Genomic DNA, 12,552 nt, shown 5'->3' with positions numbered 1-12,552 from the left:
TGATATGAATGGGATTTTAACCAAAAAGCATCACTTGCAAGATGGAAGTGGAGTACTAAAGTATTAGTACAGTTGCCCCCACTGTGTAAATTAAAACTTGCTAATATTTTCAAAAGTAAAATTTTCTGAGGAATTTCAAGTATAAAGAGCACCTGAAAATGTCTGCTAGTATTATGAATAAAGATGCCTGATTCTGCAAGCACTAGTGAAAGTTAGGAACCGTAAGCATACTGACAGATCCCTCTTTTGTTGTATGACTGATTTCATTCAAAGATTTCTGAGCATGCTTGAGCTTTTGATCTTGGAAACATCCATGAACTGTATCTTGCTCATGAGATTTACAGATGTTAATAAAGCTATTTACATGAATAAGAACAGAATTTGCATAACTTTTGAGGAATCAGTGGATAGATGTTATTGTGAAATATGAACTATTAACTAATTAATGCTCACTAATGAATGGTGAAATGATGCTGCAGATGCTTATGGATGATCTCGTAAATTTCCTATGACTAATCATGCAGTAATGCTACTAATACACTTAGTTGTCTTCAGATTTGGACCCCGATCTTCAGTATAGTGTAATTTAATACAATTTTATTTTAGGCTTGTGACAGTTTGATGATAAGACCAATCAATGTTTAAAAAGCACTCTTAAAAATGTCTGTTTCGTTTTGCTCTCTGGGAGAAAGAAAGCACAATGAAAGGAAAACGCATCTATAGAAACAGCTCAGTAAGACCTTTCATAAATATTTGTGTGCAATTTTCAGCTACTGTCTTGATTACTAAAGAGCTAAGGTGAAATCTGTAAGCGTTCATTGGTGAAAACATTAAAGAGCCAGAGATGTCTTTTGGATTCTTTTCATATAGTATAGATTCACTTGATAGATGATATATGCTGACGTGTGTGTGAATGTGACACTTTTTTTTTTAAATTTGTGCTCAGTATTGCTGTGTCATGTGTCATTTTGCCTCTCTGACTTTCATTTCTCTGAAAATAAAAATAAATAGCAAGATTGGGTCAAATCCAGAAAAATTCCATTACTATATCTGCATTAGGAGGACATGAGTGAAAAAGGTATATGGAGATGGTGGATTTAAAGATGGCATTGTTGGAGGCATGCTGACTCACTGAGGAGATTTACACCTTTTTCCATATAGGGCAGTGTACTTATGCGGTTTTATGTGTTTCCTGTTTTACTGACCAAGCCTATCATTTAATGGCAGATATGTGAGCTTCTTGCAAATATCCAAAGATGTCTTGTGTGTATCTCTCTTCTTTCTGGTCCCAAATTCACGTTTGGTTTCTTTTTCTTACATATATTTAATTGGGCTCTGGGATCTGTGGTAGTTCTGCAACCTGTTTCAATGGGAATATAGTCCCTTACACTCCCCTTCTTACTGCTTGACAGAGTGGCACTGATGAACTGCATGTTACCATTTCTGCAGTTCCAACTTCCCTCATGATATTAGTGATATGAAGAAGGATCTTAAAAATCAGTCTTGCATGAGGCTGTTCAGATCTTTAGAAAAATAGTATAGATACAAAGAGGGCTACTTCTAATTTTCATCATTCATTTCTAGCACTTCACAATCAAAATTCCTTGGCCCAGTGTGACTTATGGAAAAAAATCAGTATACTTTCAGGTTCCCAAATTTATATATATATGTATATTTTCTTGTGTATGTAAAGACTATGATATGCAGATGGTAGGTGACCTCATGCAGAATTCAAGGGCAATCACTCTGATGAAGAAAGACTGTCTCATGACTGGGATTAATATAAGCGTTTCACTACTTGTATTTAAATATTACATTTTAGGTGTGTTAGAGTGTGCCAAATGTGTGCTAAGTTCATATATGAGAATGTAAGGTATCTATTTAAAAAAATATTTGAGTCCGGAATGCATCATTGTCACTGAAAAATTCTTAGACACTTGCATGGCCTTCCTGTCCAATTTCCAATCCTGCAACTATAGACAAAAAAAAAAAGGAATTTTGGAGTTTGTCATTTTCCATAGAATTGCTGGACTTTCAACAGTAATTTCTTTGGGAATTAACTGTATAAAATAATAAATACAGTGTGGGCCACATTATATAATGCCACATATTTCTAAGTATCACAAACATGTTACATGCTATTGCCACTTTAATGAATTTCTTATGCAGACAAAACATAACTGAAGTTAATGGAAATATGTAATGTTAAAAGAGCAGACAGAAATTACAAAGTGTGGTTTGATTTACACAAGTATAAATGCAAAATGACCCCACTATCATTAAAGGAACTGTGCTAGATTTACAGTAGTGGAAAGGAGAAAAGAAACTGGCTCTGAATGTGCACTTTAGCAGTAAAATGCATCAATTTATAAGGTGAGAATGTAGAGCAGTAAGAGATAAGAGAAAACTGAGGATTCGATCTGGCGGGGCCACGAGTTCCTCCTGTGTAGGGTGGCATTCACAACACCAGCTTCTGGTAGGAATTTTAAAAGGTGGAACACCTGTCCAAAACATGCCAAGTGAAGGAAGAAACAAAACCTAGAGTGGCACAAGCTATCCACTGTATTACTTAAACTACAGGTATCTAAGGCATAATCTATAGAACTATACTGCATTTTTAAAGTACACAGGTGACACAAAATTCTTATTTTCTTACAATTTGTTTTAAATGAAATAAATGGGAATCCTTTTTGGGTGTTCACTTTTGCAAGAGACTGTGCTCTTCACCTTGTTTAAAATTGTTTGGAGGCAAAATAATTCTGTCACAGAATGGTACAAGGAGTCTTAAATAGTAAACTCTTAGAAGTGATGTCAAATAATAATCAGATCTTTTCCTGGGCTTGTAACTTTGAAGTTTTATGCATGTGGGAGAACTTTAAGCTCGTGGAAAAATGTAAACACTTTCTTCATGGAGATCAGAGTCAGAATCTGAGAGCAGATCTTGAAAAATACGCACCTCTACCTTCCTACTATGGATTAAATTTTAAATGATTATCCTTATATGGAGATTAATGAAAGTACTGGTAAAAATAGTATAGTAGTAGCCTGGCTGGCACTCCACTGTTGTTCCGGTAGCTACAACCATCTGGAGCAGACACTTCCAGGATTGATAGTAAACTTCAGTCGTTCAATACGGCTGGCAATACCAGTCCATCTTTAATGAAGGGCTCTATTAATAGCCAGATAAAAGCATTTGTGTATTAGAAGATTCCAGTTATGGTCATACTGTGTCAGGAAGATGTCAGTGTTCTATCTCATCTTGCTACTAATGATTGCTAATATAGTATTACAGGATAATAGATGAGGGGGTATGGATTACAAAGTTATGAATCGATCAAACTTTTTGTGATACATTTATAAGCTTTTGTGGCTTATAAAACATAAAAACCCACAGATTGATTTTTGTTTTAGCAATCAATTCTCTCTATGTTTTTTAGCATGCCGTCAAGAGTTAAATTTTTGTAACTATAAATATTGAGAAAAGTATTATGACACAAGCAGGAAGATTTATTATATTCTGATGGCAGAGCTGAAAGGATGTATAAGCTATACCACTGAAATGTCAAGATGCAAAGGTTGATTAGAGTAAGAAAGAATTTGTTTTACAAAGAGGAAACTCATCTCAATGTTCATCACCTGATATGCAGCAGGAATTTATCTGCACAAATGTTTATACTCACAAAGATGGTCTGATATGAGCCCTCATAGGATAACGTTTGAGTCTGTATTGGGAATACTTACAGTATCTGTGATGAAGCTACAGCAGTACATAGGTAACTGTCACAATGAAGGCTGTGCAACTTCTCAACTATTCATCATGGCTTCTAAGAAGAAGCAGTAAATGACTCTCATAGCTTTCTATTCATGCATTTACCCAAAAGATGAGATTCCAAACTAGGAATTCTTTTAAGGGAAAGAGCAATTCAATCTCTGGTTGTTATCTGCTACTAACCTCCAGGTTTACAAGTAACTTTTGTATTTGATGCTGTCTAGTTAAGTATGTAAAAGTTTGGTCCATCAGCTTTTGGCAGAACTTCTGCAATTGAAATATTTGGAAACTAGTAACAAGAATAAACCTTCCAGACACGTCACATGCTCTTAGTGTAGCTTCCCAAAAAGTAAAGCTTTTATTAGCTATATATCAGTTTACTGTGAAAACTGATCTGTGAAATATTTAGAAAATACAGTATTGGAACTTTGACTCAGGAAGTCGGTTCTGAGAAGTTGGGAGGTTGAAGATCTCTAGTGGGGAGCTTCACAGTAAAATGGTAGCTTGCACAGGCATCTCATGTAGCTCTACATAACATTTCCACCATTGGTCTGAGCAATGCAAATGTAAGGGAACTGTTGTGTCAGGCCTGAACTGATAATTGAGCACCTGGTGAAGGGGGAGGGGGGGGGGGGGTGTCTTAGGAAGCACAGGTGCAGGGAACTCACCTGTGCTTTCCACATGACTGGAAGGGATGGACTTGTTTAAGGGCTAGCCTCCAAAAGGAGAATATCTCTCCTGGGTGAAGGTCACTTCCTGAGGAATGATGTATGGCTAGAGACCCTATCACCAGTCTAGTGAGTCAAGTTTTTCCTTTGTGAGATTATTGATATTATTTCTATTGAAGTTTTGCCTGTTATTGCAGTGAACTTGTCAGAAGCAATTTCATTGCTTCCAAGGGTCAACAGTGGAACAGAAGAAAAATTCAATGTTGTATGCAGAATGTTACTCCCATGAATAAATTATAGAATTGTAGGTGTTTGAAGATGAGATGCAGATTAAGCTGCTCCATCATCTCCATCTGGATGAAATGAGGCAGAGTGGCTGAGAGTTTCCCAGCTCCTTTTCTCTGCCCTTTTTGAAGACTGCAGTGACACTGGTTTTCCTCCAGTCCTCAGGCTTTTCTCCTGCTCTCTGTGACCTTTCAGTGATAGAAGGTGGCCTGGCGATGACTTCTGTTAGCTTCCTCAGCACTCCCGGATGCATTCCCACAGGGCCCGTGGACTTGTGTGTGTTGGGTTAGCCTAAAGGATCTCTGATTGGATCTCTTTGACCAAAGGGAAGTCTTCCTTTCCCCAGACTCTCTTATCTTCAGTGTTTGGGATTTCTGAGGGGCAGCGTTAGACTTAAAGACCAAAGCAAAGATGTTCAGTAACTGCCTTTTTAAGGTCCTCCATTACAAGGGTACTTGTCTCAGCAGCAGACCCACATTTTCCCTAGTTTTCCTTTTGCTATTTACATACTTAAAGAAGCCTATATTGTTATCCTCGATCTTCCTCACCAGATTTAATTCCAAATGGGCATTAATCTTTAAGAATATGTCTTCAATGCAGCTGCATGCAGTAGGTGAAGTACAGCAGCAAGCTGAGTTCTGAGGTGGGACAGATGTGTTAAGTGGCAGGTATGGCCCATTGCAATTGTGTAGTGAATGTCCTGTTCCTTTAATTTCTCCTGAAATGGAACAGGAGAGTAGCACAGATTTGTCCAGTTTATAAATGCTAAGTTGACTCCATAATTTGCAGATATCTTCTCATATCTTTTGTCTTAACCTATTTTGTTTAGGAAAAAAAATACCTTGTATTATGTCAAGTTAAAAGAACATTTTAAAAAAAAATTAATAGTAGTCTAATTACAGATATCAAAATATACTTGTGCATAGGGAGAGATTAATTTGAAAGATTTATTTCCAGCGGAGTTCCCCAGAGATCTAGGCTTGTTTTGACACTAAAATTTTTTGTCAAAAAACTAGACAATGATGAAAAGCATTAGCTGCTAAAATCTGTAGATGAAACAAATGTTAGTGAGTAATGGTAAGGAAAAAGCCCAACTGTTTAATGGATCTCAGTGACTCGGTAACGTGGATCACAAACTAATAATCATACTGTTGTTTTCAAATGCTTGTTAGTATCACTATATACACTGTATTATAAATATAGTTTTATATATATACTACGGATTTATCTCTATATCTACTATAGATATAACACAGAATTACTGCTTACCTTCTTAATTTCTAGTTGTAGTATTACTTGCAAGAAATTTCTTGCGGTAATTCCGTGTTAGAAGAATGTAGCACCTTATGAATTCTTAGTTCAATATGAGCTGCCAATGGAGTAGTTACAAGAGGCAAAGGGATCCTTGGATATATTTAAGAATGAAAATAGCTATAGAAGGGAAGAAGCACAAAAAAAAAAAGAATTGGCAAGATTGCTAATAAGATTTTGTTAGTATCCTTCAAGACGTAGATGTGGAAGTAAGAGTTCAGATAAAAGCCATTAGAATTATACTGGAAAAGAAATCTTATTATTCCAAGAAAGAGGCAAGGAGTTCTATTTACACAGCTCCTTCAAGATAAGGTAAAGAAACACACAGATATCTTCCTGTGGAAAGAAAGCAAACACGTGATAATTGGGATTTTCTGCCCTGCTGACAAAGCATAACAAGATCAAATGACTTGAAGCTGTGAGAGTAATTAGATGAAGGAATTGCTTGCCACTTGAAGTGGAGGATTCACCATCATGTAGGTTTTTAGGAAAGGAAACCAGATGTGTTATATTCAGCTTCAATGAGAAATTGCAATATCTGTGTTTACAGTCAGAGAAAATATAGGGATTGTATTGCATTGCTGGAAGTTTCCCATTATTTGTTCAGTCCTTCTCGTCTGTAAACCTGAGTTTCTCCTTTCTTTTGTAGGTTAACAGCAAGCGCTGGTGTGCTTTCATTGCTCTCTGTGGTCTTGTGACAGACAGCTCTGTACTGAGGCAATGATTATAAAGAGTTCTCAGTTCTTCAGGTCTTCAGCCACTTAAGAAGGAATTTCCTCAGATAACCTGGTAAGTATACAGACCCAAGGATTTTGATTTTTTGCTGCTTAATGAAGAGAAGAGGCTGATCATTACATGATGTGAGGCACAGATGATGTGTCCCCATGGTCTGAGTTGAAAAGAAAAACCTCTTAGATGTGATTGGCTTGTCCTGCTCATGTTCTCAGACTAATCGTATGGGAGGGAATACTCCTGGAGCCCAGATGGGGAAGTCCCTCAGTACTGCTGGCTGAAGTTCATTTGTTGAGATCACTTGGGCATATCTTCCTATCCTTTTTGTGATTATGTTTAAGTTCTGCCCATTACACTCTTATTTGCTCTCCTCTGCTTTCTGCCTCAGAAGGTAATTATTTAAAACCTCAAATATTTAAACTTGAAATGCTGGGAGTTGATGTCCACTGTCTGAATAAAACATTGTTTTATGATTAATATATGGTCAACTGGAAGCATGAGATTTTAAAATTTATAATTTAATGGCTGTTATTTAGGGCTGTCCCCTTAAGAGGATTAGAGCTGTGACCCCATTGTATTCTTAGATTGTCCCTCAAGATGCTCTTACAACTCTAGTGATTGTTGTCAACTGACTAAATGCCTTGCTTTAAGTCCTGGGTTCTTCTCATGGAAACTGTCAGCTCCGTTTACTTAGTGAGAAGTGCTAATAAAGGCAGATGTCAAACTTCTGCTTGTCAGAATGAATTGCAGACTGCATCTGAGCACAAGTGGAGGATGGGGCACTGGTTCACATGTGCTATGGCAACACAACATGTCAGTGAAAAATTGCTTTGGTCACTGTACATCATCAGTACGTGAAGTAGAGTGGTCTAGAGTAGCTTCATCACATCCTTCCATTTTACTGTGAAGGAATACAAAATATATTGGTTTGGACTCTGAAGACTGAAGAGTGTACTGCTTAATGAGAGGTAAATGTAGCACTGTTTCCTAAGGTGTGATATGTTCTAGTAGGTTCCTTTTACTTTGTAAGAGCTTTACAGCTTAGTGATCATTACAGTTAGTGATGATCCTGGCCTTCCTACAATGCCTCGATTTCATTTAACAAAAGCAATAAATGATGTAGTTGCATTCAGCTTTGTTCAGAAAACTAGAAGTCTGTTTTGGAGTAGGCAAAGAGTGTAGGCAAAGAGTAATTCAGGTGACTGCTGAACCCTTTTGCCTGTTGAAGCATAGGGCCTAGCAATAGTAAAACAAACAAACAAAACAACAAAGGATGATATTTTCAGTTTCTTTACCCTTGGCTTCCTTTCAACCTTGCATTACAAACAAGGTCTCTTGTTAGCTAATAGTAGTCCCCTGTAGCATATCTTGAAAAAAGAATAGTTTTTTTAGCATTGAGGTGAAAGAAAAGAGTGAATGTTGTGTGCAGTATAGAGTCCATTCTTATTAGAAAGGTAAAAACAATGAGACAAACTAAGAAATCAGTAATTCTTCTCTAAGATGTTTCCCTAAGGTGTGAAATTGGCCAATTGTTATAAATTGATCCTCTGTCTCTCTGTACTGAACTGGGCTGATTTAATATTAAGAACACTACTTAATTTGCCTGAAGTTCTGAAGCTCATTTTCAGATGTTTTTGGTTAATATCCACTTAATGTATTCTGTGAACACTGCAGGTTACAAATTGAGCATCATTTTATTTTTCTTATTGTATCCATGTGATCAAGGCTATTTGTGCAGGACTGTGTTATCTGTTGTTAAAAATAACAGTGCTGAAAGAACATTATACTTTTTTTTCCTCAGAAAACAGTGTTCACTGTTTATTATAAATGAAGATGTGATTGCATTTACTAGAAATATGACAAGAATAGAAAGTAGTGTAGGAAATTTTTTGACATTATGAATAGTTAATTAATTAGTGAAAGTGAAAATCAGTTTCATGAGGGATTTGCTGCTATGTTTGTTGTGTTTCCCATAGAGTAACGTGACTGGTGCTAGTGCTAGAATACTTGTCAAGAAAACTGACTGTCCTATTTAGTTGTAGCTCTGGAACGTGAGTGCCATGGCTATACAAAAATACTTGAAGGCTAGTTTTGTATTGAGTGAATTCTTAGTGATGAATGAAAAATGAAAATGTTACTTTGGGTAGTCTCTCTTACTAGTCCAGTCATTTAATTAACTCTTTAAATACATTTTTTATTTTGTTCTGTTAACTGCCTAAATTTTTATTGGTGTTAAAAATTATACCCAAAAAAGAGTAACAGGCTGCTTAGGATAAGGCATTTTATCACTGACGTTATCTAAGACTGGGACAGGTTTTTCAAATGAAGAAATGACTGTGAACTGAAAAAAAAAAAGTTTGGATTATTTACATTGCTTCTCTGCCTCTGTATAATTACAATAAGCTTCAGCTGTAATGCAGATGTTTCATTCTTCTCAAATACTTTTGAAATGCTTCTCATTTTACACTGCTTCCTTGTGTTTTATTGATAAAAGTATTTTAATTTCTTGACATTGTATTAAAGTTGTTTTTTGTTTGTTTGATATAGAGAGGAAAAACAGCACATAAAAATGGAACAACTGAAAATAGAGAAATCTGAAATAGTTGAATGATATTTGAGGCTAACTTCAAGTTCTATTTTTTCCTTTATTTTTTGTTTTGTTTTCATGAATTGGCAAAAAAAAAAAAAAAAGCTTTTACCTGAGCTATCCTTTCTCCCTTAACTGTTTCTTTCTTTTTTTTTTTTTTCTCTCCACGTTTTTCACAGATTTTGCTGTTTTGTTTAGGCCAGGAGCTTCAGCTAGATCTTTCCATAAACTGCCTCGGGCATTTGTCCCACTTTCCTTTGACAGAAGAGTATAAAACCTCATTTCTAGTATTCCTAAATTAATTATACTTTATTCAGGCTTAAAATACTGTGACAGATCAAAAAATGGTAGCAGAAAACTAGCTCCATCAAAAAATATGAAGAAAGTAAGTTCAGTAAGATGGTGTAATTAATCTTGCAATAAAAATAATTGTTTACAGTTAAAATTAATGTAACATGCATTCCTCAGCAGATAATAAATTATGGGTTTTCTCATTAGCATTTGAATTGATTTCCTCTAATTTGTGAGGAACACATGAGCATGTGACTAGATTAAGTTTAATTGGACTACAGCTGGTGCTGATTGTGTGTGGATAGAGGGGGGGTTCTGACTGATTTGGCATCTTCCTGCATTGTGAACCATTGTCTGTTTCTTTCCTTTCTGCTTTTTATGTATAGATGTAAGACACTGTGTGAAACATTATTCTTTTCCATTTTTATTCTCTAATTTGTGCACAGAGAAAAACATATGAGGAGTACTTACATAAGATCCACAGTGTCAACGAGTGAGTGTGCTTTGAGCCAAACTGCTTCATGGTATGACTTGCAGATATACAGATAACAGAAGAGCATTTGTGAATCTTATTACAGTAGTGTAAGGCTTTGTTGAATAGCTGTCTGCTGTGTACTCGCTTCTGAATGTTATTGCTGTCATAGGATGAAGCTGGTTACATCTGTATTATGTTCCAAAGCTCAGTTCTTCATTTTAACTGAAGCAGTGAGTTGGAGCAGAAAAGCCAGGAGTACACAGCTTTACTTATTAACCTTTGTTGCACTGATGCTAAGCTGTGTGAGGAAATGAAATTTTAAATATTTCTAATTAGCATTACCAGTGTTTTTCTGTCAGCCTAGCAAGCCCAGATTTCTTCCTGCAATCATGATTATTAATAGGTGCCTACAGAAGGACATGAGATTAGGCCAAGTGTATGTGATAGGTGATACTCCCCTCTCTGCTCCTCTAACTTTCATCAGTGTATGTCTCTAGTATTTCCTGAATGAAAGAGGTTACCTTTGTGTTTAATTGTCCTGGATGGATCTATCTTTCATGAATATATTGAACATCTTTATAAATCTAGTTGAATCTTCAGCATTTATAGCATCCTGATTTCATTTTCCTACCTGCACATAGGTTTTGTTTTGCTATACTTTATTTCCTTTTTAAAATTCTGCTACAATCTTTTAGCTAGAGAATCTAACATTGCATTCAATATTTGAGTGACGCTTCCCACATTCATATAGTGATATAATAATGTCTTCTGTGTGTTTTTTTCCTTCTTTTTTCTCCCCTCTATTCCTTTCTAAAGGCTGTAGATTCATAGGAAGTATCATACTAGTTGATGTGACTGGGTGGGATAAAAACAGGGCTATGGGATATAGAAGGATATAGAGAGCTACCTGCTTAACAACATCATGAAGGTAGTGGATAACTTTAAGACCAAAGAGGATAATTTAGAGAATAAGCTTTTTTTTATTGTCTTCTTTAAGACATTTAATGTGTTAGGGAAACAGTTTAAAGAATTTATAGATGACAAATTCAGTGAAGGAATTACTGAACTTGAAGCATATGGTAAGGTTATTAATGAAAAAAAAAAGGCTACAAGGTATAATGAAAAGGCAGATGCTAACAGCGAGCAATTTAATAACAAATGCAGATAGAGAGCCAGACTCACTCACAGTATAATTCAATTTAGGTCAGCAGTTGAGGAAACATATGAAGGATTAATTTGTTTCATGCTGCATAATCTTGGTTATGATTCCACCCACCATTTTTTGTCTTCCAGGTGCTTTCCATCACAGCTAGAGATGGAAAACTATGCTTATTGTTGGGTCATGCTGTGTTCAAAACATGTAACACATATGAGGGAAACTTAAAAACATGTTCTGCAAATCACATTTAAATGAAAATATCATAACTAGTGAGTTTCTCAGTTTAATAGAATTGTTTTCAAATATATACTGAGAAGACAGAAAAAGTTATTTGAAGAGTGTATTCAAATCTCACAGACTAAAAGGCTCCTGTTTATGTGAGGTGTTTTAAAACTGTTTTTGAGCGCTATGGGTGTGGTGTTTCCTGTGTATGCCAGGCAAGACAGTATTACTGGGCTAGGGGTCAGCTGGCAGAGAAGTGACTTTAGAGGCAAGGCGACATTCAAAATAGGAGAGTAAACAGCACTAATACTTTTACATACTTTCCAGAAAAAGCCAACTGCTGGTACCATGCCTTCAATAAAAATACGTTCCTTGCTGTTTCACTTAAGAATGAAAAATAATTATACCAAGCTTAAAAACAAAACAGAGCACTAGGAAAAATAGTTGTGTGGGGGGAGGGAGGATGGAATGGGAACAACTGAGAGAGCTTAACTACAAGTTTGATCAGACCTGTTCTGTATTGTGCTTTTGGTATCCCTCTTGCCACCTTTCTGGCTTTGAGATAAAAGAATCCTTGCTGTGAAATGCAGTCACTCATATTAAAATGTTAATTTGGAGAGATGCTATGAAGTGCCTAGCTTACCAACATCATCATTAAAAATACTTTGCAGGCCACTTAAGGAATCTTCTGAGATCAAGGGCTCATACAGCTTCCAACCCTCACCATTCTTCTTCTGTGCTCAATTTATATTCCTACATTAATGTAAATTTGAAGATTTTTTTTAACTAGTTTCAACTAGTCTCTTGTTTAAGTGACGCCCTCTGATCAAAGCATACAGTACAATTCAAATGCAGCAAAATGTGCTGTGCAGCATTTCTAATTGGTGGGGCTGTCAGTACAGGATTTTAGCCTGCCCAGAACTTTCAATCTTCTATGCTTTATGTGCATTAAATCTTTCAGCATCTACAAAATGCTTTCCTCCCGCCTTCCCCCCCCCCCCCCTTTGTGCTGTAGGAGAGCTATAGTCCATAACCTTTGTTTTCAGTTTTATC

The 12,552-nt window shown here is 36.1% G+C and overlaps 1 long non-coding RNA gene across 1 annotated transcript in view; it reads left to right on the top strand.

Moving 5' to 3' along the window:
* Positions 1-12,552, top strand: part of LOC136057747 (uncharacterized) — a 180,498-nt gene that overhangs the window by 64,959 nt on the left and 102,987 nt on the right. The window contains exon 2 of the long non-coding RNA XR_010623068.1: positions 6,683-6,822. This is a non-coding gene — a long non-coding RNA (uncharacterized LOC136057747). The remainder of the gene's footprint in view (positions 1-6,682; positions 6,823-12,552) is intronic.

This window comes from Cyrtonyx montezumae, unplaced genomic scaffold (genome assembly GCF_038088225.1).
Source record: "Cyrtonyx montezumae isolate F1298 unplaced genomic scaffold, pur_monq_1.0 scaffold_7, whole genome shotgun sequence".
In the NCBI taxonomy this organism is placed as follows: domain Eukaryota; kingdom Metazoa; phylum Chordata; class Aves; order Galliformes; family Odontophoridae; genus Cyrtonyx; species Cyrtonyx montezumae.
This window is presented reverse-complemented; position numbering and strand designations above follow the sequence as displayed.